Source organism: Macrobrachium nipponense, chromosome 16 (assembly GCF_015104395.2).
Source record: "Macrobrachium nipponense isolate FS-2020 chromosome 16, ASM1510439v2, whole genome shotgun sequence".
NCBI lineage: Eukaryota > Metazoa > Arthropoda > Malacostraca > Decapoda > Palaemonidae > Macrobrachium > Macrobrachium nipponense.
In genome coordinates this window covers 65,195,949-65,221,020 of record NC_087209.1, presented here as the reverse complement: position 1 = coordinate 65,221,020, position 25,072 = coordinate 65,195,949, and the positions used below count along the sequence as shown (strand labels likewise).

The following is a 25,072-nucleotide window of genomic DNA, read 5'->3' as shown; positions in this document are numbered from 1 at the left end:
GAAGAGAGTCTTATTTAGCTCTTTTCTGACGAAAGCAGTTACTCCTACTCAGAGGTCATCTCTTCTGTATGCTCCTCTGTCGGACCAATTGTTTCCTTCAAATCTTGTAAAAGATATTTCTCATTCTTTTGACAGTAAAAGGCCACACAAGATCTGTTGGCCCAATCTGCAAAGAAATCGAGGACGTTCGGGTCCTATTAAGAGAGAGACTCGGGCTCCTCAACAGCCCTTTCGAGGAAGTACCTCGGCCAGACCCTCTCTTTTTAAAAAAAGAGGAGTGCAGAAGAGAAGTAGGCCTTCCTTCAGACCTATCAAGAGGAGCTAAATGAGACAACAGTCCTTCAAGCACCGGTAGGAGCCAGACTTCGGAAATTTTCCGAAGAATGGGCTCGGAGACAGGCAGAAATTTGGTCCCTTTCCGTGGTAACAAAGGGATATATGATCCCATTTCGAGACAGACCTCCCTTGACTACGAACCCGAGGGAACTGTCAGCCCAATACAGGGACCCTGCCAAGAAAGAAACAGTATTGCAACTGGTAGAACAGATGTTGCAAAAGGAGGCCATCGAAGTGGTTCGGGATCCTGCATTCCCGATGATTCTACAACCGTCTTTTTCTGTTCCGAAATCCTCGGGAAGGGTGGGGGGGGAGACCGGTCCTGGATGGGAGCGCATTGAACCGATTTGTGGAGAACACAAAGTTCTCTATGGAAACATCAAAATCGGTTCTTGCGGCTCTTCGTCCAGGAGATTGGATGGTCTCCTTAGATCTACAAGATGCATACTTTCATGTCCCCCTGCATCCATCATCGAAGAATATCTCCGATTCATGATGCAGGGGAAATTAAAGTATAACCAATTCAGAGCCCTATGCTTTCGGCCTTTCAATGGCCCCTCAAGTGTTCACGAGGCTAATGATGAACGTTGCGAGATGCTACATCTAGAGGGGATAAATATATCCTTTTATCTGGACGATTGGCTAATAAGAGCAAAATCGGAATTCAGTGCTTGAAGGACTTGGAGAAGACTTTGAACTTGACAAAATCTTTGGGACTGCTCGTGAACCTCGAGAAATCACAATTGATCCCCAGACATAGTCTATCTGGGGATACAGATGGATTCTCGGGGTTTTCGGGCGTTTCCATCTCAAGACAGAATTACTCGAGGCTTAGAAAAGATCTCGAACTTCTTAGTGAAAGAACGGACCTCGGCGAGGGAATGGCTCAGTCTGCTGGGCACCCTTTCCTCGTTAGAGCAGTTCATTTCCCTGGAAAGATTAAATCTCAGACCTCTGCAATTTTATCTAAAGAGGATGTGGAGTCAAAAGACAGGAGACTTGTCAGACTTTTTTCCCATCCAACCAGGGGTATAAATCAGACCTAAAGTGGTGGTTAACCCCATTAACAAGGAACGGAAGGGGTGTCCCTCTTGATTCGGAACCCTCACCGAGTGTTGTTTCCGATGCCTCGAGACAGGTTGGGGAGCACCACTGGGTCCAAAGGAAGTACATGGTGTTTGAACCAGACAACAAACTACTCCTGCACATCAATCGAAGGAACTCCTGGCAATTCATCCTAGCCCTGGAATACTTCGAAGCGGAAGTCAGAGAGGTGGTAGTTAAAGTCAATTCCGACAACACCACAGCTCTGGCTTACATCCGGAATCAAGGGGGCACTCACTCTTTCTCACTGAACGAAATAGCGAGAGCACTATTAACCTGGACAGAGGAACGGGGCATTATTCTGGCTACAAGGTTTGTCCAAGGAGTAAAAAAACCTAAGGGCAGACAGATTGAGCAGAAACCCGAACAGGTTCTCCCGACAGAGTGGATGCTCCACTCAGAAGTCTGCGGACAAATATGGTCACTCTGGGGGAGACCCCAGATCGACCTGTTTGCCACGTTCCTCTCCAAAAAATAGACAACTTCTGCTCGCTAGAAGAAGATCCCAGAGCCACAGCGATCGATGCCTTCCTCATGGATTGGTCAGGCATAGATGCATACGCCTTTCCACATTCAAAGTTGCTGGGGGAAGTAGTAAGAAAATTTGTGGCATCGGAAGGAATGAGAATGACTCTAATTGCTCCCTTTTGGCCTTCCCGAATCTGGTTCACAGAGGTACTGGAATGGACGGTGGACTTCCCCAGATCTCTACCATACAGGACAGATCTGCTCAGACAACCCCACTTCGAGAGGTTCCACAAAAAACATCCAAAGTCTCTCCCTGACTGCCTTTCTACTATCGAAAGACTGGTCAGAGCGAGAGGCTTTTCAAAGAAAGTGGCAACTCCAATTGCTAGAGCCCGCAGAGCCTCTACCCTGCGGTTCTACCAATCGAAGTGGAAAGTTTCCGTAGATGGTGTAGGTCGAAAAAGCTGTCTCTCTTCCAATACCTCTGTAACCGAAATCGCGGATTTTCTCCCTCTTCTTAAGAGAAGAATCCAAATTGGCCTTATCAAAGATTAAGGGATATAGGAGCATGCTCTCAGCTGTTTTTAGAAACAGAGGGCTGAACCTCGAGAATAATAAGGATCTTCATGATCTCATCAGGTCTTTCGAGACTAAGAAATTGAGATCATCAATTCCCCGAGTTGGAACCTGGACGTTGTCCTAAAGTTCTTGATGTCGGACAGGTTCGAACCTATAGATAAAATCTCATTCAGAGATCTGACTAGCAAATGCATATTCCTGTCGGCTCTAGCAACTGCTAAGAGGATCAGTGAATTGCATGCTTTGGACTCTCGGGTGGAATTTAGAAAAGATCTCGGCTGTCATTTCCTTCCAGGATTTTTTTCCTAGCGAAGAATGAGAACCCTTCTAAACCTTGGCCTAGAAGTTTCGAAGTCAAGGGACTCTCTTCTCTGGTAGGAAGAGAGTTGGATCGGTCCCTTTTGCCCAGTCAGGACCTTAAAATTTTATTTAGAAGAAAAGACACAGCTTCAGGGATGTCGACAAGGTTCTTGGGTGTTCGGTAAGAAACCCCAAGAGACCGATGTCAAAGAACGCACTGGCATTCTTTGTCAGAAGTGTATTGACCGAAGCTCATAGGAATTGCCAAGAGAAACTCTTTAAAAGCTGCTGAGAGTGAAAGCTCACGAAGTCCGGGCTGTGGCAACTTCCCTTTCTTTTACGAAGAATATGTCCCATGAGAAACATTTTAGCAGCAACTTATTGGAGGTGCAATTCAGTATTTGCATCCACTATTTAAAGGAGGTTAGAATAAACATACGATAAATGTTTCTCTCTTGGACCTTTATGTATCAGCGGATACTATGCTGGTTAAATGGAGCAGACGCTGATCCTTAAATTTGTTTTTAATAATTTTAATAATTAGTTTTAATATTGTTTTTGAGTTTTTGTGGGTGCTTGAAAGGAGGGGTTCGGGGATGACTCCTTTCAATCGTAGTTACTAACCCCAATAAGGATCAGGTGATCGGGATTAGTGTCGTGCTCTATGATCAGGCCAATATGCAAGGTGTTTTGTCATGTAAGTGGATAGGACCCCATTGACAAAGATCCTAAGGTTCTGAAGCGTAAGTGGGTAAGACCCCTTGTAACAGACCATCAAGAACTCTTAGCATGAGGTCACTACCTCGCTGAGGCTCTTGAAGCGATACGGGCTCCTAGGCAGTAGCCATGGAGTCTTTCGCTAACACAGGTAGGAATCAAGGTTTTTAATTTTATTACCTACAACATATGTTGTTTCCTGTCTATTTCAGTAAATTAGCTGTCTCTTACCCTCCGCCAAAGGTGCCAATCAGCTAAGTATATATCTGACAGGTAAGTTGAATGCATAAAAATGTTATTGTCATGATACAATAAAGTTTTATGCATACTACCTGGCAGATATATACGGTGTATGGCCCACCGCCACCTCCCCTCAGGAGACAGGTGGAAGAGAAAAATCTGTCTTAGAAAACGGGAATGATTCCTACTCCCGCCACAGCACCAGCGGCGGGGCGGTAGATCACCTGACCTACCTGTAGAGTGTGCCGCGAAATTCGAATTTCTATCGGGGACGACGGAGTCTATAGCTAAGTATATATCTGCCAGGTAAAGTATGCATAAACTTTATTGTATCATGACAATAACATATTTATGACGTCACGGAGCGACAATGACGCTGATCGCCCCCATGTTGGCCTTCAGGATCCTGGATTCACAGAGGTCACTATCCTTCCTAGTTCACTTTCCAAGGACCTTTTCCGAGAGAGTCGGTCTACTCTAACAGCCTCACTTCGAAAGGTACCTATAACCTCTCCGCTCTGAGTCTGACTACGTTCAGACTATCAAAATGTTGACAGGAATAAGATTACTGTCTTCCATTTCCGTCTGAAGAATGAGATAAGCTGGCAGTCACAACTATTAAGAATACGCAAATTATGTTGAACGGCCTTTGGTCTCAGAGATTTGCATCTGTCAAACAACAAGCCCTTCACGATCTTTGAGTTCTGTGGAATCTCGAAACTCGCTCACCATCTACTTTTTGTCTCACCTGTTTTCTCTGAGTCAGCACTCGTGCGAGATCAGGTGACATATAGTAGCCCTGAGTTTCTTGTTGACGAAGTCGGTTGCGTTTATACACCCGATGATCGTGTAACATGAGACCGGGTTGGACTGTCAGGCATTCTTCCTTTGGGTTGGACTGAATCGCCTTTTTGCTCCTCGCTCCTTTTTCCCTTTCTTGGCACCAGAAGCTCGAGTCAGGAGTTGATTCGCTGACGACGTTGGGTTGCGTTGATACACCCCCCAAGGTTTGCTTAGATTGAATCGCCCAGGCAGTCCAGACACTCATCCTTCAGCGAAGATAGTGCCTTATGGTCTTCAGGGTACAGCCTTGCTGTCCTTGATTCGTCTGACTGGTCAACTGGTCGGTCACCTGACTTTAGTACAGACGGACTGACTGTGCATGTCCAGATCGAAGCTTTCAATATGGAACTTAGACGTTGTCTGAAGTTCTTGATGTCAAAGCATTCGAACCTCTCCTACCTGTTAACTTCTTGCATGTGATCAGAAGGCCTTCTTCTAACCACCCTAGATACGACAAAGTTAGTGAGATTTTAAGCCATCGTCACAAGTTTTGGCTTTAGAGAACACAAGGCGGTGTGCTCTCTAAGCCTTCCGTTGTGGCCTAAGAATGGAAACCCTTTTGTCCTTGGGCCAGGAGCTTGGAAGCAAGGATGGCACAAGTTACTGGGCAGGAGCCAAGAGAGAGAGTCCTGTGCCCTGTCGGGTCTCTCAAGTTTTATCTACATAAAACCTCAAGAAAGTCGAAGTCATTCGGGCAATCTGCAGTGTTACCGAAAAAAAAAAAAAAAGACCAGACTTTGCCCATATCGAAGAACACCCTGGCTTTAGTGTTAAGGAGTTCTTTCAAAAATGCTCCTTCATTGTGTTTGCACAAAGATTTGAAATCTTTTTATCTGAATGCTCACGAGGTGAGGGCGCGGCCTCGGAGCGAATTTCAACAGAGCATGGCAACTCAGCAAGCATCCTTGAGTACCATGTTTTAGCGAAGCAAACTCTGTTGTTCACGTTCACACTCCCTGCGAGATGTGAAGATGGCATATGATATCTGCTGCTCGCTAGGGCCATACGTGTCTGCAGACACAATCTTGGGGGCAAGAAGTACCACTCATCTTATCCTGTAGAAAATGGTTAGGAAGAGCTCTTAATTTAGTTGTTGTAGTCGCCGACAACGGCGACTTCTTAACTCTTAAGCCTTAGTTAACACTTAACTTTGGCTAGGTTGGTCAGGTGGTGATATATAATTTTTATATATATATATATTTATTTTACTTCTTAGCCCTCATGGTATGACTTCTTAGCCCTCATGGTATGGTCAATATGGTCTAGTCACATTGTGGTCACGCCCCCGTTGACAGATCATCTGGAGTGCACCAGCTTTATAGGTCTCTACTTCGCTGGCAACTCTAGTAAAGCAGAAGCAGACTTGGGTGACAGTAATCACGAAGTCAGCTATGCTAACAGGTGGAACCAAGATGTAAATCATCTGCATGCATTTGTTTCCCAAAATCCTTCTATTCTGTCCCTTCCCACCTCCAACGGTGGGATTCAGCTATATATATCTGACAGGTAGTTTCATGAACAAAATGATATTGTTATGATACAATAAAGTTTGTTCATACTTACCTGGCAGATATATATAATCAAGTACCCACCCACCTCCCCTCAGGGGACAGTGGAAATAAAAATTATGAATAGAAAATGGGAATGGTTCCTGATACCCGCCTCCCAGCGGCGGGAATGGGTACTAACCACCTGGCCGACCACTGCGTGTGTCGGAAGTTTTTTAAATTCCGTCGGACTTCAGAAAATACAGCTATATATATATCTGCCAGGTAAGTATGAACGAACTTTATTGTATCATAACAATATCATTTTTTGTACTTTTAATAGGAGCCTTATTGTCCTTCGTACGTATTTTGAACGGCCTTACGGGCGAAACTGGGACCTGCATTCTATCCTCTGCTGCACCTTTCGCCGCCAATGTCGATTTTACCAGCGGTATCGTAGTTTTTGCGATCCGAACTGGCAACTCCGCATCGGCCGCTAGTCCGTCGGCCGTCGCCTCTCTCGCTTGTTCGGATTCTTGCGAACGGCTTCGTCTGCTAACCTTGTGCTTAGTAGCCACTGACTTCTCGACCTTCCTGCTGACTTGGATATGGCAGTCTTGGTCCGAAGATGAGGAAGAATTGATTCTTCTCCTCTTAGCTCGAGGATCCGCCAGGAACTCCCGAATCCTCCTCCAACGCTTGACTGGCGCTCGCCGTGACGTTATCGGACTTAGCGATGACGCCGAACTAGAGGAAGAAGACGAAGAAGGCGAATCACACTTTTTCTTTTTGTCTCTCTTATTCATTCTCTCCTCTATATCCTGTAATTTCTGCATTACAGTTTGTATTGACGGGTCAGAAGGCGTATTAGCATCTGGGTGCAGCGAAATAGGCCGAGAAGCAGTCTGTGACGTCATCACGCCTGCCATATCGGTGTGTGACGTATGTTGTGACGTCATCCCTCTCGTAGGGAGAGACTGAGAGGTTTCTGCTGGCAACTGCACGTTTGCTGCCAAACTACCTCCCACGTTCTGCATCGCTGTAAACACTTGAGTTTGATGGTGAAGCCGCGGCATTAACTCCCATAAATTGCAAGCCCGGGGGATGAGGAACATTCAGCGCTGCCGGACCCTGCTGGAACCGTGACGTCATATAATGCGCAAGCAGACCATCCAAGGTTGGTACGCCTGGTAGGCCTAGCGCTGACCATGTACCATCTAACCTATGCGCTTGAGGAGCAGGAGCCTGGAACAAAGATGGTGGATCTCCCCCTCTACTTGCTGGGAACAAAGGAGAGTGCATATTATTCATAAAATTACCCAAGGGCCCTCCTGACGTTTCCGATACTGAACCGCTAGGAGAAACCGAAGGGGTATGAGACAAATCAAAAGGAGGTGGAGAAACATATGGAGCAGCCTGGTTTATTGCCGATACAAAAGAAGCCTGTAAGGTTTGGTCATCCAAAGATGGCGTCTCCACCTTCCTTTTGTATTGACTTTTCCCATAGAACTTCTTCCACTGTTCCACCGACCAACCGCGACAAACAGAAACATGGATTAGTAATCGTACATACGTTTTTCCCTGCACCTACTACACGTTGGATGAGGATCCGTCGACACCGAAGTTAGGAACCTAGAACATGGAAAGCCACTGACTCCTGGGCATTTCCTTTGTTTCTTCTTCGAAATGGTAGACGATCCCGATGTTGAGGCAAAATTCTCCATCATACCACTTATACACTCTTTCCTCACACTGAGCACACTCGGAGAAAGAAAAGGTAATAAGAAATGAAAAATGAAATGGATAAAGAACGGGCAAACTTAAAAACTGGCTTTAAATCAGATAGACAGTAACAAGTCTTATCTTAAAGGCGGTAGGAAAATAACTGGTGGGTCACAGGTAGCCGTGGGCATTCTGGGTATACATGCCCCGTGACCTGGTATAGATGCCAATAGTCCCTGGATCTCACAAGTGTAATTTTAATTCTACCGGTTTCCAGCTTGGCGCTAGTAAATCCTAATGTTAAGACCGAAGGTTTGTTCCGTATATGAACAAATCTATTTTTAATCTTGCTACTTACACCAGTGCTCAATTTGATGGCGCTCATTAGTGTTTTACTATCAGTATTAACTAAAGCTTCTAAATTTCTCCCTCCTACTACTTCTTCCCACAAATATTTGAAACATATTAATCCTTCTATTGCCTTCCCAACACTCAGGGCTTCGGCCTCAATGGTGGATTTTGCCACTCCTGGATTTCCTAGACTGCCACCATATGGGACTTCTCCTCTTCCCATCTGTCAAGGAAATAATATAACCCAGTTGAATATGGCCATCTTCTATGTTTCCAAATGAAGCATCTGCATAGGCTTCCCAATAAATCTTTTCTTCTTCCATCTCACACAATTTTAATAAGCTTCTTCATATCTTGAGTCATTCCTTCTTTAAATGCTTTACTTAATTCGCTAACATCATATGATATTCCTGGCATGGTATGTAGTGATACCTATTTCAGCTGCCCTACCACTGATCTATACTTGGTTAACTCCTTTTGTTCTAGCACTCTATTACCTGTATATCTTCTAGCCTCTGGTTCTCTTATAGAATTTATATACTGCCACTGATTAAGGGAAAATCTATTCTTCAGCTCTATTACTACTCCTATATACTTAAACCTTTTACTCTCTTATTCTCCTACTTACAATTTCCCTTTCAATTTCCTAATTGTTTCCTTTTAAGAATCCTTCAGTTCCTCCATAGCATAAATTATCTATGTGTACACAAAATGCCATTCAATTTATTGTCCTTTTTTCAAAAGAGTATATTAGATTCTAGTCTACTTCTCTCACCTTGAAGCTCCTTCACTACTTTCACCACTTTACAATACCATGCTTTTGCTGCGTCCTTGAGCCCGTAGACGGTTTCCTTCAACTTCCATAATCCCCTCCAACCATCATGCCTAGGTGGCTTTAAATAAACTTCTCTTTGTATCTCGTCACCTTATAAATATGCAGTTTTGACATCCAATGTATAACAATTCCAGTTTTTCATCTTTTATTATGGTTTGACAGAATTAAACAATTTCAGCATTGCATGTGGGAGCGTCCTTTTCCCACTTTGCCATCTCTTCTTCCAACCCTCTAGCTACCAATCTTGCTTTACATATCCTTTCCCCCCCCCCCCTTTTTATCTTTTCAGTTACTATCCATCTTGTAGATATAGCTTTTTGTCCAACATCATTTACCTCCTCATATACCTGGTTATATCTCCAACTTTAAAGTTCTTTTTCTTTAGCTTCCATTACGCTTCTGTTTTCAAATCCCAACACCACCACCTCTTCATCTTCAATTTTTTTCTACCTGACTTTAATCCCTCAAGGTAACCCACCCTTTGTCACCTGACTGTGAGTCTTGTACATTGAATGAATCAGCCCATGCCTGGCTTGATCTTTTTCAAGCAAGACTTAATATAGTCCATTCTTTTACTTGTCCTGTATTGTTGTTTATAGCTCTAACTCTATTTCCCTCTTTGAATTCTGGTATCTCTTCCATTAACTCGCCTTCTATTGACCCACTTTCCCCGGCATCTTCCACTGTATCCTCTACCACATCTCTTTCTATAGCCTCTCCTGCATCTGCATTCCTTCTCCCACCTACTATTATCTCCTCTCCTTCTTGCCAATCTACATTCCCTTCATTTGGGCCATCTGATCTACCTTTCACACGATGGGATTTATCTATTCTAGCAGATATCTCTTCTGTATCTGGTGATCGCCTTTGGATCCTAGTCACATGTATCCTAGCTACTTCTCTTAAAGAATCCTCATGTTTGACTATTACTGTTTTCCCCTATACTCCCACTACCTAAGCAGGTCCTCTCCATTCATTTTCATTTTCCCTCTTATAGAATACCTCATCTCCTACCACTGCTTCTTCAAATTTATGTTCTCTGATGTTTTTGTTTAAAGCTATTCTTATTTTATTACTGGACTCATTTTTTATAAACGCTTCTCTGGCCTTATGCAATTGCATTCAGTGCGTCCCTTACCATACCCTCTTCCATCCCTTTCTCTCTGCTTGCAGGACTTGAAATTTCTTCTCCCATTAGGTTAGGCAGTGAAGGGTTTTTTCCAAATACTAATTGGTTGGGAGAGAAACCTCCATTATCCAAGCGCCTCAGTGGTGTGGTTGGTTTGGTGTTTGCTTCCCACCTCGCTGCTCGCGGGTTCGATTCTCGGCCATTCCATTGAGGAGTGATAGAAGTTCACTCTCGACGGGGTTCGGAAGTCACGTAAAGCCGTTGGTCCCGTTGCTGAATAACCACTGGTTCCATGCAACGTAAAAACACCATACAAACCAAAAATCCATTATTCATTAAGCAGTTCCTAGCACTCACTACCCATTTCAATGCTATGGACCAATCTACTTCCTCCTCCTCCATCATCTTTCTTACAGTTCCCTTGATCATGCCTACGGTCTTTTCACATAATCTGTTGCTCCACGGAGATTCCGATGCTGTGGCTAATACTTTAATATTCCATCTTTCTGCCATCCTCCTTACTTTTTCATTTTGAAATTCTCCCCAATTGTCTGACAATATTTTTGAGGGCGCTCCAAATATAGCAAACCAGCACTCAAAAAGTGTCTTTCTTATAGTTTCTGGTATCTTATCTCTTATCCAACAGTCTTGACAATACCTCGTTGCCATATCCACTATTACGAAGAATTTCTCTCTTCTATCTCCCACATCCATCGCTACAACTTCATTAAAAGTTTTACTCCAAGAAAAGCCTACTACTGGTTTGGTGGGATTTCTTTTGTACCTTTTACAAACCTCACAATTTTCAGTCAGTTTTGTTAGTAACTTTCTTATTTTCTCTTTTTCTTTTTCGATTAACCCATTACTCCATTGTGCTTCCTCTTTTAGCTTCCATATTTTATCTCCACTTCCGTGACCAAACGGTAAATGTAATTTCTTCATTGTGTTCTTAATTTCCCTCAGATTCTTTCCCTTTCAACCCTCCAGTAATAATTCTTCTACCTTCCTCCTCCTTATAGGTACTCTTAAATGACCCTGTTTGTCTTCTCTTAACTCTACTTTCATTCCTTCTTATACTTCTATTATGACAATTTTCTTTCAAATTTAGGGTCTTACCCATTTTGCTCATGGTTTGCTTACCTTTCAGCCAGGGTATATCACCCTGCATAATTTCTGTCTTCAAATAAAACTTCTTATGTTTTAGTATCACAGGTATTTCTATTAGTCTTTTCGACTTATGTCTCCCCAAAATTAAACACTTTATTAGACTCTGTCGTAGTGTCCCTCATTCTCCTCAACTCTTCCTGACTCAAATCCATGGCAATGCGTGTTAGTCACAATTCCCCGCAAACTGTCGATTTACACGGTGTCCAAAATTGCATCAACCACCTCCCACGACTCCTCCACTATTTTATTAACTTCTCCTACTTAAACCTCTTCTTCTTCTGTCCCAGTTTCTGTTTTCAGCTTATTTTCTTCTGGTTTTGTTTCAGTTTTCTTCCTGTTATGAAAATTCTGAGGACAATCCCTAGCCCAATGCCATTTTGAGTTGTATATTGCACATACTTTTACCTTTCCTTCTTTATTTATAGGTTTGTTCATGAAACTTACCTGTCAGATATATATATAGCTGTATTTTCTGAAGTCTGACAGAATTTCAAAAACTTCCGGCATGCAGTGGTCGGCCAGGTGGTTAGTACCCATTCCCGCCGCTGGAAGGCGGGTATCAGGATGCCCTTTACGTTATAGATTCCATCTGTATCTTGGAATCTAAAGTGCTTGCTCTCCAATCATTGTTGTGAAGTGTAGTGCCCCTAGTGTTGTGGAGGGGGCGTCAGATCGGCCCCATTTCGCCTGTAGGCCTGGACCTCTGTCGGACTCCCAGGAACACAGGGAGTGGGCAAGTCGAAAGCCGAAGGAGGGTTACGGGGACTCCCCACCGATCTGGCGTCCCTTCGGCAGACCTGAAGATACTCCCAGGCTGCCAAAGTGCGTGCACGCGCACGAATCCTGAAGGATTGCTTCTCGTCCTTCGAAGCGTCCTCCCCACGCAGGGGTTGGAGCTTTCGGAAGGACTCGCGCCCTCTAAATAGAAGCTTTATAGAAGAGGACGCTTCACATCCTCTCTCTCTCTCTCTCGTCATGCATTGCAGTGAGATGTAAGAAGGCGAACGTCGCCTGAACACGTGTACGTCTTTCCACCAAGAAATAGGAAAAAGAAGTCATAGTAGCAGGACGCTTTTGAGCGCGGACGTCCGAGCTTTGTTACTGTGAGAATAAGAAGGCGTCCCCTCGCCCCTCGTATTCTCACACGATCAACCCTTCTCCTGAGACTGCTTCGTGCAGTCGGATTTCTCTCCGAGATGTCTCTCGCTCTTCCCTGAAGGCAGTTTCTCTCGCTTGTTTTGACGCCTGTCAGGAGCGTGACGCTTTTCTGCACGCTTCTTTCGACGCTCGGATGGACGCCAAGCGCGCGCCAGTGGACGCCAGGAGCGCGCCAGCGCACGCCAGGTGTGTCGCCTGGCTGAACGTTTCTGTTGAACTCTTCAAGCTCTTGTTTCAGATTTGGGCCTAAAGGTTTTTTACCTCTACCTTCGGTGATCCCTTCTACCTCACCTGCAAAGAATGTGAAGTAAGCAGTGCTTCGGAGGAAGCTTAAAGTGAACAGGCAACTTCGTCTTCGAAACCCAGCAAAGACCACGGGTTTCGTGAATTCAAGAGGTCTCTGTCAAATAATATTGCTTTTCGCAAAGTCCAGGATTGGATGGAGTTAAGGAAAGCTCAAGGGAAGATCTCTTTTGCTCTACCGCAGTCAAGACTTTGCGGTAAGGCAGCTAGGGGGTATGTAAAAGCTCGACGTCCTGCACGTCATTACGCTTGACAACGTTCAGTAGGATTCTTGCAAAGGTACTCGTCAAGAGGACGCTCTTCAGGAAAGCGCAAGACAGGACTTCCTTTGCCATACTGCCAATAAATAGCAGGCATTCGTTGTGATACAGGAGAGGAAGCTGGTTGGAGAGTTCCTTCCTCTTCCCAGGATAATTTTGCAAGCCTTTTAGTCCATCTGAAAGGGCTTTTCAGGTGATAGATTTTGTTAGTTCCTAGTTCGGGACTAAGCTGCCGAAGTTGAACATCGGGGTCCTACCTGCTGTAAGCCCAGTCTCTTAACAGGATTCTTGCCCCTTCCTCGATTGATACGGGAATCGGGAAAATTATATGCTCGACTTCCTGGATTACGTTTTGTCAGTTCAGTGACTTTCCCCCATTGACAATATACTATTGTTTTGTCAAGTAAGTGGGTATCCCCTCATTGACAAAATAACACTTTGTCCCGTAAATGGGTTAGTTCTCATTGACAAACATCTCAATAACTTTATATTGCGTAAGCGGACAAGCTCTTATTGACAAGATTCGGAAGAGCTCTCATTCATCAATCGCAGACTCGTACAAGAAATAGACTTGTAGACTACGTCAATGAATGCTTATGTCCAATAACATAAGAAGCTTGAGCTGTCCGCTTCGATTCTCTACGATTTGTTCATGAAACTTGCCTGTCAGATATATATGTAGCTATATTTCTGAATTCAGCTATAGATATATCTGCCAGGTAAGTATGAACAAACTTTATTGTATCATAACAATATCATATTTTGCCTTGCGTTATTTTACTACTGGTTGGTTCAAGTCATATACGCATGCTGTAGTTACCTCTACGGATGGCAACCGAGAGGTCTATTATTTTAAGGGCATTTAATCGGTACTCCCTGCAGCCTTCCAGGAGTTTCCGATTTATCTTTTACTGTTTTATGGTAGTGTTATGACGACACAAACGCAGCTCTATATTTAGCGTTTTCTGTTTCGCTTAAATACGTATACCAGCTTGAGAGTCTCTTTCTGCTCAAAAAATAACAGACCTATTCCTTCGTAGAATAGAGTAGCTGGCAACCCAGGCATAAGAGTAAGAGACGACGAACGTAAGCTGCTGTCGCTGTACTCCAACCGAGCCAGTACCAGCTAGTTCGCTGTCATGCGCGGTTGGTTACGTCTCTCTCTCCGTGCGGGATTTGACTGGGGGGGGGGGACTAACTGTATCTCTGCGCGGGCGGTTACGTCTCTCTCTCCTGCGGGATTGACTGACTAACTGTATCTCTGCCCTACAATCACGGACTTTAGCCTAAGATTGAGGGGATTTCTAACATGCATGAATAAACATTGCCTTCGTTTTGCGTAACTATGTTCAACAGAGATATCTCTTACTTCTTTCGGTGCTCGTTACCGCGCTGTAATAGGACTACGAGTCTACCTCGACATTGCACTATTATATGCTCTCCTGCTTAGGCAAAGCGCAGCCTTATTAGGGAAGTAAGCATGCTCGGTGAGGGAATGGATGAGCCTGCTGGGGACCGTTTCCTTCCCGAAGAAGTTTGTTTCCCTGAATAGACTGCAATTCAGACCTCTACAGTTTTTTCCTACCGGAAAACTGAAATATTATCCAAGATCTAGAAATGATTCTGAACATCTCTCAGTGCTTCAAGTATCACCTGAGGTGATAGCGAGAATGTGCCAGGCATCTGGAGAGGGTTTCAGATGTCCTGGCACATAATCTGAAAGAATTGGAAGCAATTCGGTCGTCCCTCCAGTCCTTGAAGAACGAGTTTTTGGAACCAGTGGTCCAGATCAACTCGGACAATTCCACAGCTCTCTCATATCTTAAGAAGTATCATCTCTCGGTCCCTGTTCGAGTTTACGAGAAAGAGCCTATTATGACAACAGGCATAGAACGTAACGATCCTCAAGAGGTTCGTTACAGGATTGCAAAAAGTCTGTACGAATCTTCTCGATTGACGGCAGCAACTACTGACTTCCGAGTGGAATCTTTGATTAGAAGTATGTTGAGAGTTGTGGAGACTTTAGGGACATCCTTTCATACATCTCTTTGCTATGTTGAGGATGAAGAGGCTTCATCTACTCTGCTCCCTTATTCTCGATCCGGGAGCGGTAGCATTAAACGCCATCCTATGGTATTGAACGGGGATGGATGTTTAGTCTCTTTTCCCCTTTTTTCAATCTCTTAGGAAATGTAATAAGATGATTTATGACGTCACAGGGAGCGACAATGACGCTGATCGCCCCATGTTGGCCTTCAAGATCCTGGATTCACAGAGGTCACGTCCTTCCTAGTTCACTTTCCAAGGACCTTTTCCGAGAGAGTCGGTCTACTCTAACAGCCTCACTTCGAAAGGTACCTATAAACCTCTCCGCTCTGAGTCTGACTACGTTCAGACTATCGAGATGTTGACAGGAATAAGAGGATTTTCAAGTCTAATGGCAAGTGTCATTGCCAAGGCAAAGAATGCTGCCTTTCTTGTGGGGTACCAATCGGAATGGGCCATTTCGGGAGATAGTGCAGGAAGAGTGGCTTTTCCTCCACCTCGACCTCTGTAAATTACATTACTGTCTTCCCTTTCCGTCTGAAGAATGGGATAAGCTGGCAGTCACAACTATTAAAGAATACGCAAATATGTTGTTGACGGCCTTTGGTCTCCGAGATTTGCATCTGTCAAACAACAAAGCCCTTCACGATCTTTGAGGTCTGTGGAATCTCGAAACTAGCTCACCATCTACTTTTTGTCTTATCTGTTTTCTCGGAGTCAGACACTCGTGCGAGATCAGGCGACATTTAGTAATCCTGAGTTTCTTGTTGACGAAGTCGGTTGCGTTGATACACCTCCGATGATCGTGTAACATGAGACCAGGTTGGACTGTCAGGCATTCGTCCTTCGGGACTGAATCGCCTTTTTGCTCCGCGCTCCTTTCTCTTGGCACCAGAAGCTCGAGTCAGGAGTTGCTCATGAGTTGATTCGCTGACGACATTGGGTTGCGTTGATACACCCCCAAGGTTTGCTTAGCTTGAATCGCCCAGTCAGTCCAGACACTCATCCTTCAGCGAAGAATAGTGCCTTATAGTCTTCAGGGTGCAGCCTTGCTGTCCTTGATTCGTCTGACTGGTCACCTGGTCGGTCACTTGACTTTAGTACAGACGGACTGACTGTGCATGTCCAGATCGAAGCTTTCAATATGGAACTTAGACATAGTCTGAAGTTCTTGATGTCAAAGCATTTCGAACCTCTCCTTTCTGTTAACTTAATGCACGTGACCAGAAAGGCCTATTTTCTAACCCCTCTAGATATGACAAAGAGGGTTAGTGAGGTTTTAAGCCCGTCAGACGTTTTGGCTTTAGAGAACACAATGCGGTGTGTTCTCTAAGCCTTCCGTTGTGGCCTAAGAATGGAAACCCGTCTAGTCCTTGGGCCAGGAGCTTGGAATCAAGGGATGGCACAAGTTATTGAGCAAGAGCCAGAGAGAGTCTTGTGCCCTGTCGGGTCTCTCAAGTTTTATCTACATAAAACTAAAATTCGAAGTCCTTCGGACAATCTGCAGTGTTCCGAAAAAGACCAGACTTGCCCATATCAAAGAACACCCTGGCTTTATTGTTAAGGAGTTCTTTCAAAAAGGCTCTTTCATTGTGTTTGCACAAAGATTTGAAATCTTTTGATCTGAATGCTCACGAGGTGAGGGCGCGGCCTCGGAAGCATTTCAACAGAGCATGGCACGCAGTAACATCCTTGATACCACGTTTTAGCAAAGCAACTCTGTGTTCACTTCACACTCCCTGCGGGATGTGAAGACGGCATATGAGATCTGCTGCTCGCTAGGGCCATACGTGTCTGCAGACACAATCTTGGGGGCAAGAAGTACCACTCATCCTATCCTGTAGAAAGTGGTTAGGAAGAGCTCTTAATTTAGTTGTTGAGTCGCCGCCAATGGCGGACTTCTTAACTCTTAAGCCTTAGTTAAAACACCTTAACTTTGGCTAGGTTGGTCAGGTGGTGATATATATATATATATATATATATATATATATATATATATATATATATATATCTATATATATATATATATATATTTTATTTTATTATTTCCCCTATAATAATATATATTTATTTATTTTAACTTCTTAGCCTCATGCTATGGTCAATATGGTCTAGTCACATTGTGGTCATGCCCCCATTGACAGATCATCTGGAGTGCACCAGCTATATAGGTCTCTACCTCGCTGGCAACTCTAGTAAAGCAGAAGCAGACTTGGGTGACAGTAATCACGAAGTCAGCTATGCTAACAGGTGGAACCAAGTTGTAAATCATCTGCACGCAATTTGTTTCCCAAAATCCTTCTATTCTGTCCCTTCCCACCTCCAACGGTGGGATTCAGCTATATATACGTATATATCTGACAGGTAAGTTTCATGAACAAAATGATATTGTTATGATACAATAAAGTTTGTTCATACTTACCTGGCAGATATATATAGTAATCAAGTACCCACCCACCTCCCTTCAGGGGACAGTGGGAATAAAAATATGAATAGAAAATGGGAATGGTTCCTGATACCCGCCTCCCAGCGGAGGGAATGGGTACTAACCACGTGGCCGACCACTGCGTGTGCCGGAAGTTTTTGAAATTCTGTCAGACTTCAGAAAATACAGCTAGTATATATATATCTGCCAGGTAAGTATGAACAAACTTTATTGTATCATAACAATATCATATTTCTTCCACCCCTACCTCGGTTCCATCTTCTCTGATATCTCTGGTTTTCCCTCTCTCTCCCAGAACTGGCATTGCCTTCTTACAACCCCCACCATTCCCATTCCTCTTTAGTCCCTAATCCCTCAAATAGTCTTTTCATTGTTTGCGACACTGTTTCGTACTCTAAGTTTTCTTGCCCACAAGCCAATAATACCATTTGTTTTTTATTTTCCGTGAGATTTGCTTGCTCTATTGCATGATAACCCTTGACTTCCCCTTCAAGCGCGCCTTTCCCCATGGCTCTTTCACACTCGAATGCTGCCTTCTCGTATCTAATTAAATAGTCCGCCATCTTTTCATTAGATTCTCTTCTTATTAGAATGTATTTTTTTTTATTCTGCTGTAATTCTCCATTACCGAGTCTTTTAGATAGGCTTTATCTAGTTTGTCTAGGATTATCTTTGCACCCTCTGTACCCATAAGTTTATCTCTTATCTAATCCTTCCACTAGTTCTCGGGCTTTCCCTTTTAAGCTCATTCTCATTTCTATCGCTGGGTATTTTGCATCTTCTCCATACAACAATAGCCAATCTTCGACTTGACCTTTCCATTCTTTGTACTCTTCTTGTATCCCTAAACCTCGGACATTCCCTTCTCCATCTAGTCTCCCTTTGTTCACTGTCGGATCCAGGCATCTTTGATCAACCACGCTCTGCTACCATTTTGAATGTTAGCCTAGCCTAGCCTAACCCTTTTTGTTACACAAATGTATAATTTACCCACCAGTACGTGCTCTCCAACTCCAGTATACTCCAGAAATCACCTTAGAACAACAGCACAACAAGACTTCCGACCCAAAAACTCCTACCAGACAGAGAGCTTTCTCCTACTAACCAAACTGCACATGCACATGTCTCCTTCTGCCCCGTGTTATTGTTTACATCCCACTGCCGCCGCTGCCATCTTGTCTATGACGTCACGGCCTATGACGTCACAACCCAACTTAAATACATCAACAGATACCTTCTAAAATCAACCATATGCTGTCCATATATAGGACACCCACCATATTTCGACAACGCATAAAATACCAGTAACAATTATACAATATATAATCACTGGCCTCTCTGAAAAAGCTCCCCTTTGAGCTACTCAAGGATATTACAGACCAAGAGCTCACACTCGAAACAGTCTTCCTCTTGGTTTTAGCATCCCCAAGAGGATGGGGGAGCTTCATGGGCTCTCCTACCAGATGTCCCACTCAAGGGGTGGAGTAAACTAACTTTAAAATTCATGTTGTCCTTCTTAGCCAAGACCCAGAACCTATCGGTGGTAGACGAGCAGTTCATGGAGTTCTCCATTCTAGCTCTTCCCAAGTCCAAGGATCCCAAGGACCTGCTCCTTTGCCCAGTCAGGGCAGTGAGAAAATATCTCGGCAGGATGGAAGGACTCCGCCCTGGTATTCAAAATCTTTTCGTCTCTACTGGGTGGGAGAAGAGAGCGGTTGTGAAGAACACCATCTCCTTCTGGTTAAGGGAGACCATCAGGAGGGCCTACAAGGGAGCGGGGCTGGTCCACCCGCAAGACGTGAAGCCCCACGACATCAGGGGTATAGGCACCTCCTTGTCTTTCTCCAAGAATATGGCCATTGCCCGAATCCTGTGGGTGGGGATGTGGAAGAGTCAGTCCACCTTTACAGCCCCATTACCTCAAGGATTGTACGAGGAGGTCCCTTGACGCCTTTGAGATAGGGTCGATGGTGGCGGGCCAGCATAGGGTCTTGCCTAGCCTGGGGGGGTTATGCATCGTATGTATGTGAGTTTGTATATGTGGTGTTTCCATCTTCTGTATCCTACCCTGCCCCTCTTCCCCCTACCCCACTGGGCCTTCGACGCAATCGGCAAAATTCCTCAATCTTCTGTTGAGTCTGTGGGAGGAATATTTGTCTTACAGACCTTTGCTTTACACTCATAAGTTATCCCCTCCGTTGCCCACCAGTCGGGATTGCCTCTGAACGGCGAGGGGATCCCCACCTCCGCCCTAATCCGGCGGAGTGGGGCTCCCTCCTCCTTCCGGCTTGAAGGAGGATGACCTCTTCCTGGTAGGAACTCATCCTTCCCTAGATATAGATACTCCTGCCTCCAAGGATTAAGTCTCCTACAAGTAGTTCGGGGTAAGTGTATGGCGTTTGAACAAATCACAAATTTTAAGTAATTTGTATTTTTCCTAGCTATACTTACCCTGAACTAGGAAATTTTTACCCCCACGCATCCGTCCCCGTGTATCTGAGAGCAGGAGCTCTAGGGGCATGGAAAGGACTGCAGGTCAGAGGTCATGATCTTCGACCCTGGGGCATACCTGGCTGGGGGTCAGGAGGGAATAACCAGTTTTTTCTTGTCAGTACCGGATTGACATCCAGGATTCTCCTACAAGTAGTTCAGGGTAAGTATAGCTAGGAAAAATACAAATTACCGTATATACTCGAGTAACGTGCGATCTCGCATATCATGCGACCCCAAAATTTTCACCAATAAACAGTGGTTTTGTCATGTATCTCATGTATCATGCGAGTTCCTTTTCCGAGGTCAGTTCATAAGGTTGGTGGTTTAGCGTGCTAATGGCCGAGTCGTTCAGATGTGTGCTGCTGCTAGTGAAGTTACGGTAATTTTCTTTCTAATCTCGAGAATTGAATAGAAGATCTCAAGATTTAAAAAGAATACCAAGATAATAAAATAATTGTAAAAATAACACGCCTTGGAGTCCTAAATCATTCTCTCTCTCTCTCTCTCTCTCAGAAATAAATACTGTAATTTGAGTCTTTCACCAACGGGTATCAGTAAATGTGTAGACATTGTGTGCGTGTTTCAAAAAATGTAGTACACACACATTCCGATGTTTTGGTTTTTGGAATTTTTCAATTTCAGAAATGTGAGGTCAGATGCATAATCAAACAAACATCACTACAGCAGAAAAATTTTTTTTTCCCTTTATGTTTTTCATTATTGTTATTTTAATTACTGTTCATTTAAATAAATATTAATATAATACTGTTACATGAATGTGAGATAATTAAGATCACCTATAATAAAATAGTGGGACAATTAATATCATATGTTCACTAATAGCTATTATTTTCAAAACAAACATTCCGTAAAACACAAAAATATATGTACATAACAATCAAAATCTAATGTTTTGCAGTTCAACTTGTGAATTTCAACAATAAGTATGACTATATAATATATTTCACCATATCGATCTTGCAGTTGAAGAGTCGTAAAATTTTGAGGATGGTCCGGGAAAAGGATTTGTACTTTGTGATTACGTATCGCTACAACACCATGCGGTATTTTCATACCACTATATTGATGACGCATCGCTACGACACACTGGTATTTTTCATACCACTATACATTAAAGTTAAAATGATCATATTATATTATTGTTTTCACGAAGAAATAATTATATAAAGAAAATTATCGAGTAATTTTTGCCGTCAGCAGTCAGAAAATCACGAACATGGTAACGTTCAAACCTAGTGTCATCCACGGCATATGTCTATAAATAGAACAGAAGCAGAGGGCAGTCATTGGATAACAGATCTCCATGGCTACCAACCAGCCAATCAGGTGTTAGTTATACTACTCTGTGAATTTCTTAGAATGAACGTTTACACGTAACACACGGGAAGCTAACGATGATGTGTGTGCTTTGCATACAGTACGTAGTTTTGTTTTTATTAGTGTATTTTACTGATTACATAATACTCTCTCTCTCTCTCTCTCTCTCTCTCTCTCTCTCTCTCTCTCTCTCTCTCTCTCTCTCTCTCTCTCTCTCTCTCTCTCTCTCTCTCTCTCAGGAAAGATACCGTCAATTCAATTTATCAGTATCTTCCTGATAGACAGAGTAAATATTTAGGACTCCAAAGCTTGGCATATGTCAATTATTTTATTATCTTGGGATTTTTGGTTAATCTTGGGATTTTCCATGGTGAACTCTTGGGATTAGTAAGAAAAATGCGATTATTTGAGTAGCGCACACCCAAATGAATTGGGGTAAGCCTATCACGCCAAACAATAGTATTTACAAAATGAGCGGAGCTCACTGGCCGGGCTGTTTAGGTCCACCCACGTGTTTGATCGCATATCTGCCAAATTTATAACAACAACAGAGATAAAACCCTTTCTCCCATTACAGATATCAAATATTATCTTTTCTGTTGCGCAGAATTCTAAATAAATTATGTAGGTTCACGATTGATAAAGATTTTTTATGCTATAACAAGAAACGGAGTCAGATATTCTATCAACAGGGCATCTCATTTTGGTGCTGTTGCGAATATTTCAGCCAGTTCCACGTGCGTTTAAATCCATACTGACTGTACAGTCTGGAGGCATTTCTCCCTTCTACACATATCTTGATTTCTTAATTTCGTAGGTATAGAATAAATTGGTGAGCAAGAAAATATGAAATAAAGCATAACAGTAAGTTTGACGAGTGAGAAAATAATCGTATACAGACAGACTCTCTCTCTCTCTCTCTCTCTCTGAGAAAATAATAGATAGGAAACAATGACTGAATATTGCTTGAATGCGATATGGCAAAGTTTTGGCCTGACTGAAGAGAGGAGTGACTTTGACACCGACTTACAAGTTATTCCTGGTCATCTCACAGCCATAGATAAACATCAACTTCACAGCCGAGAAAGGGCAATCGTATACGAAATAAATAGGTATGGAAAATGCGAAATGCGGGCCTATGTTGTCCCATAAAAAAAGCTCTCGCTCGGACAGCTGTAAGATTTAGGAGAGAGATAAGAGAGAGAGAGAGAGAGAGAGAGAGAGGCCGAATAGGAAGGAGATTAAAGTACCTGGGAAGGAAAAACCCTTATAATCTTATAATTATAGCCTCGGGGTTTGTCTCAAGGACATTCAAAGGTCTGTCACACACGGGCAGTTGTTTTTGTAAAATTAGCATAAGGGCAGATCTTTAAAAGCCACGCCAGAGAGCTCGCCACGGTGACAAGACTATACCTTCCATATGAATTGACGATGTCCTATACGAAGATGCAGGAGATGAGGATGAAATGATCAAAGATCTGGAAGATGACGAATATGATGACTGCCTTGATGGCAAAGAATTCAGAGCAGTATTTGATGATACGGACACGGAGAGCGACTTTGGAGGATTTTAGTTTATTAATTTTAAGCAATTTTTTTTACTTTAATAAATTTTCACGTACCTGCATATCCTAAAAGGAAAATAATACTTCAAGTAACAAATGTTTCTTTTACTGAGTAAAACAAAAAGTAAAAAATCCTTCGGTGTTGTGCCTTAACTGATTTGGAAATTATAGATGGTTAGTCTAGAACAGTTAAACATGTTGTATAAACCAAAATAATGCAAATGGCGCACGATCGCTCTTTTGTATTTTAAAATACAATAGTAATATGAGAATGCATACAATATTATTGGATATAGTGAAGTACAAGTAAAACATAACTTTTTAAAAGATCTACTGTTTTCCTCCGGTAGTAACTATCGCGATCTGCCGATTTGGGAAAGCATAGACGGTACGCTAATTTTATACGGCGTGTATGATGCGACCCCTTTAAAATTAGCTTCAAAATTAGGTTTCAAAAGTCGCATAATATGCGAGTATATACGGTACTTAAAATTTGTGATTTTATGTCTTCAGTAGAAAATTTGTTGGAAAGAGATATTAATATTTCCATGTATGAAATGATCAGTCTGTGAAGTAAATGATGCAGACAGATTCTAAGTACATATTTGACTCCAAGCTGCTACAGGGCACAAGGCTCATGGTTAGAGTGCAGACCTTGTGAGTAGATTAAGACCAAAGAAGAAGATACAGAACCAGAACATCTTCCATTCCAGGACAAACTGAAAGTACTTCCTTGAGGTATACTTTGAACTGGAACATGGAAGGAATGTACTTTTCTCATAGACATTCCCAGTAATTCCACAGTCATCAGAAATGGTGTCAGGCAAAATGGACTTAAGTGGACTTGGATTGATGGGTGGCCTCTAATCTTCTATTGTCTTGCAAACAATTAATTGGTTTGTGCAAAACCTCTTTGCATCATTGGCTGCTCTTGGGTTGCCTTCTAGAACCCATTTTCCAGTTCAGGATGACATGGATATTGCAAATAGGACAGAGAATTTTTGAGTAGATGGTGGTCAAGGGATTGTTGATGATGACTCAGGTGGTAAGAGATGATCTCCTTATAGGTTACCCTGTTGTGGTTATCTGTTCTTGTGCCCTGCCCCTTCATGCAAGGTCAGACTTCTTGTTAGGTACCAGTGGTAAACTTAGCCATTTACAGACTGAAGTTGGAGTTTTAGATTGGTATTTGATATTGAAAATGTTGCCTACAAAATCCAGAACTTCTGAAAATGAAACTATTTCCTCCAAGACTCAAAGATCCTTTGTAGGTTCTTCATCTGAGTCTCCACCTCGGCAGGCATGCCTATAGTGGAATTGAACTGTGCCGTATTTGTATGTGATTGGGAAGACTAAGTGAATCGGCATGATTGGGGATGATCACCACCAACTGTGAAGGCTTGTTGTGGTGAGGACAGCCAATGTAGAAAGTAGTTTGAAGCTACATAATGAATAATATTAAGTAAATTATTGTTTATTTTATACACTGTTACAAGATAATGAAATGAGAGGATGGGTGCCATGAGAAATTCGAGAATCCTCCCTGAAGATTAGCCGAAATTGCAAACCACCTTTAAAAAAAAAAATTGTGACAGGGAAGAGCAAATATTCATTAGTAAGTTATAAGTCCATCTACCTTGTTTTAATCATTACATTACAGTACTTGTTTTTTTTCTGGTTATTCTTTCTAAAGGTGCTCAAACATGTGTCAGTGAAAGGAACCCCTCCTCCCAAAGTATGGTGGGTTGCACCAGTTGGCCTTCGAACATGCCTCCGTATGGCTCTACGTCATCTAAACATTCAAGTGGTACGTACGCTGTAGTTTTGTTATGTTGTTTGTTGATTTTCTGGTGTATGATTTTCTAAAGTTTACCTAGAAAGCCAAGTTGATAGGACTGATTGTAAGTTTTTTAAACAATGCCAGTTTTTTATGTACGTACCACTGTATTTCTTAATATTTTGGGGAATAAATACTTTCTCCCTTTTGTATAGTTTTTTTTTTTTTTTTCTAGCACATCATTCATATGAATCAGGGCTATGTGGTTAACTGAGAATTTTTGCTTACTGTGTTTTTTGAAATTTGGAAGCAATCTAAATCAGCACTGTTTTGACTGTGTGGCTGTCCAAGTTAATTGTCATTCTTGGCAGAGTTAATTGTGCCCCAAACGTTTGTGTGACGTATAAA

At 42.9% G+C, this 25,072-nt stretch overlaps 1 protein-coding gene across 1 annotated transcript in view; it reads left to right on the top strand.

Moving 5' to 3' along the window:
• Positions 1–25,072, top strand: part of LOC135195785 (constitutive coactivator of PPAR-gamma-like protein 1 homolog) — a 175,172-nt gene that overhangs the window by 38,272 nt on the left and 111,828 nt on the right. The window lies entirely within an intron of this gene.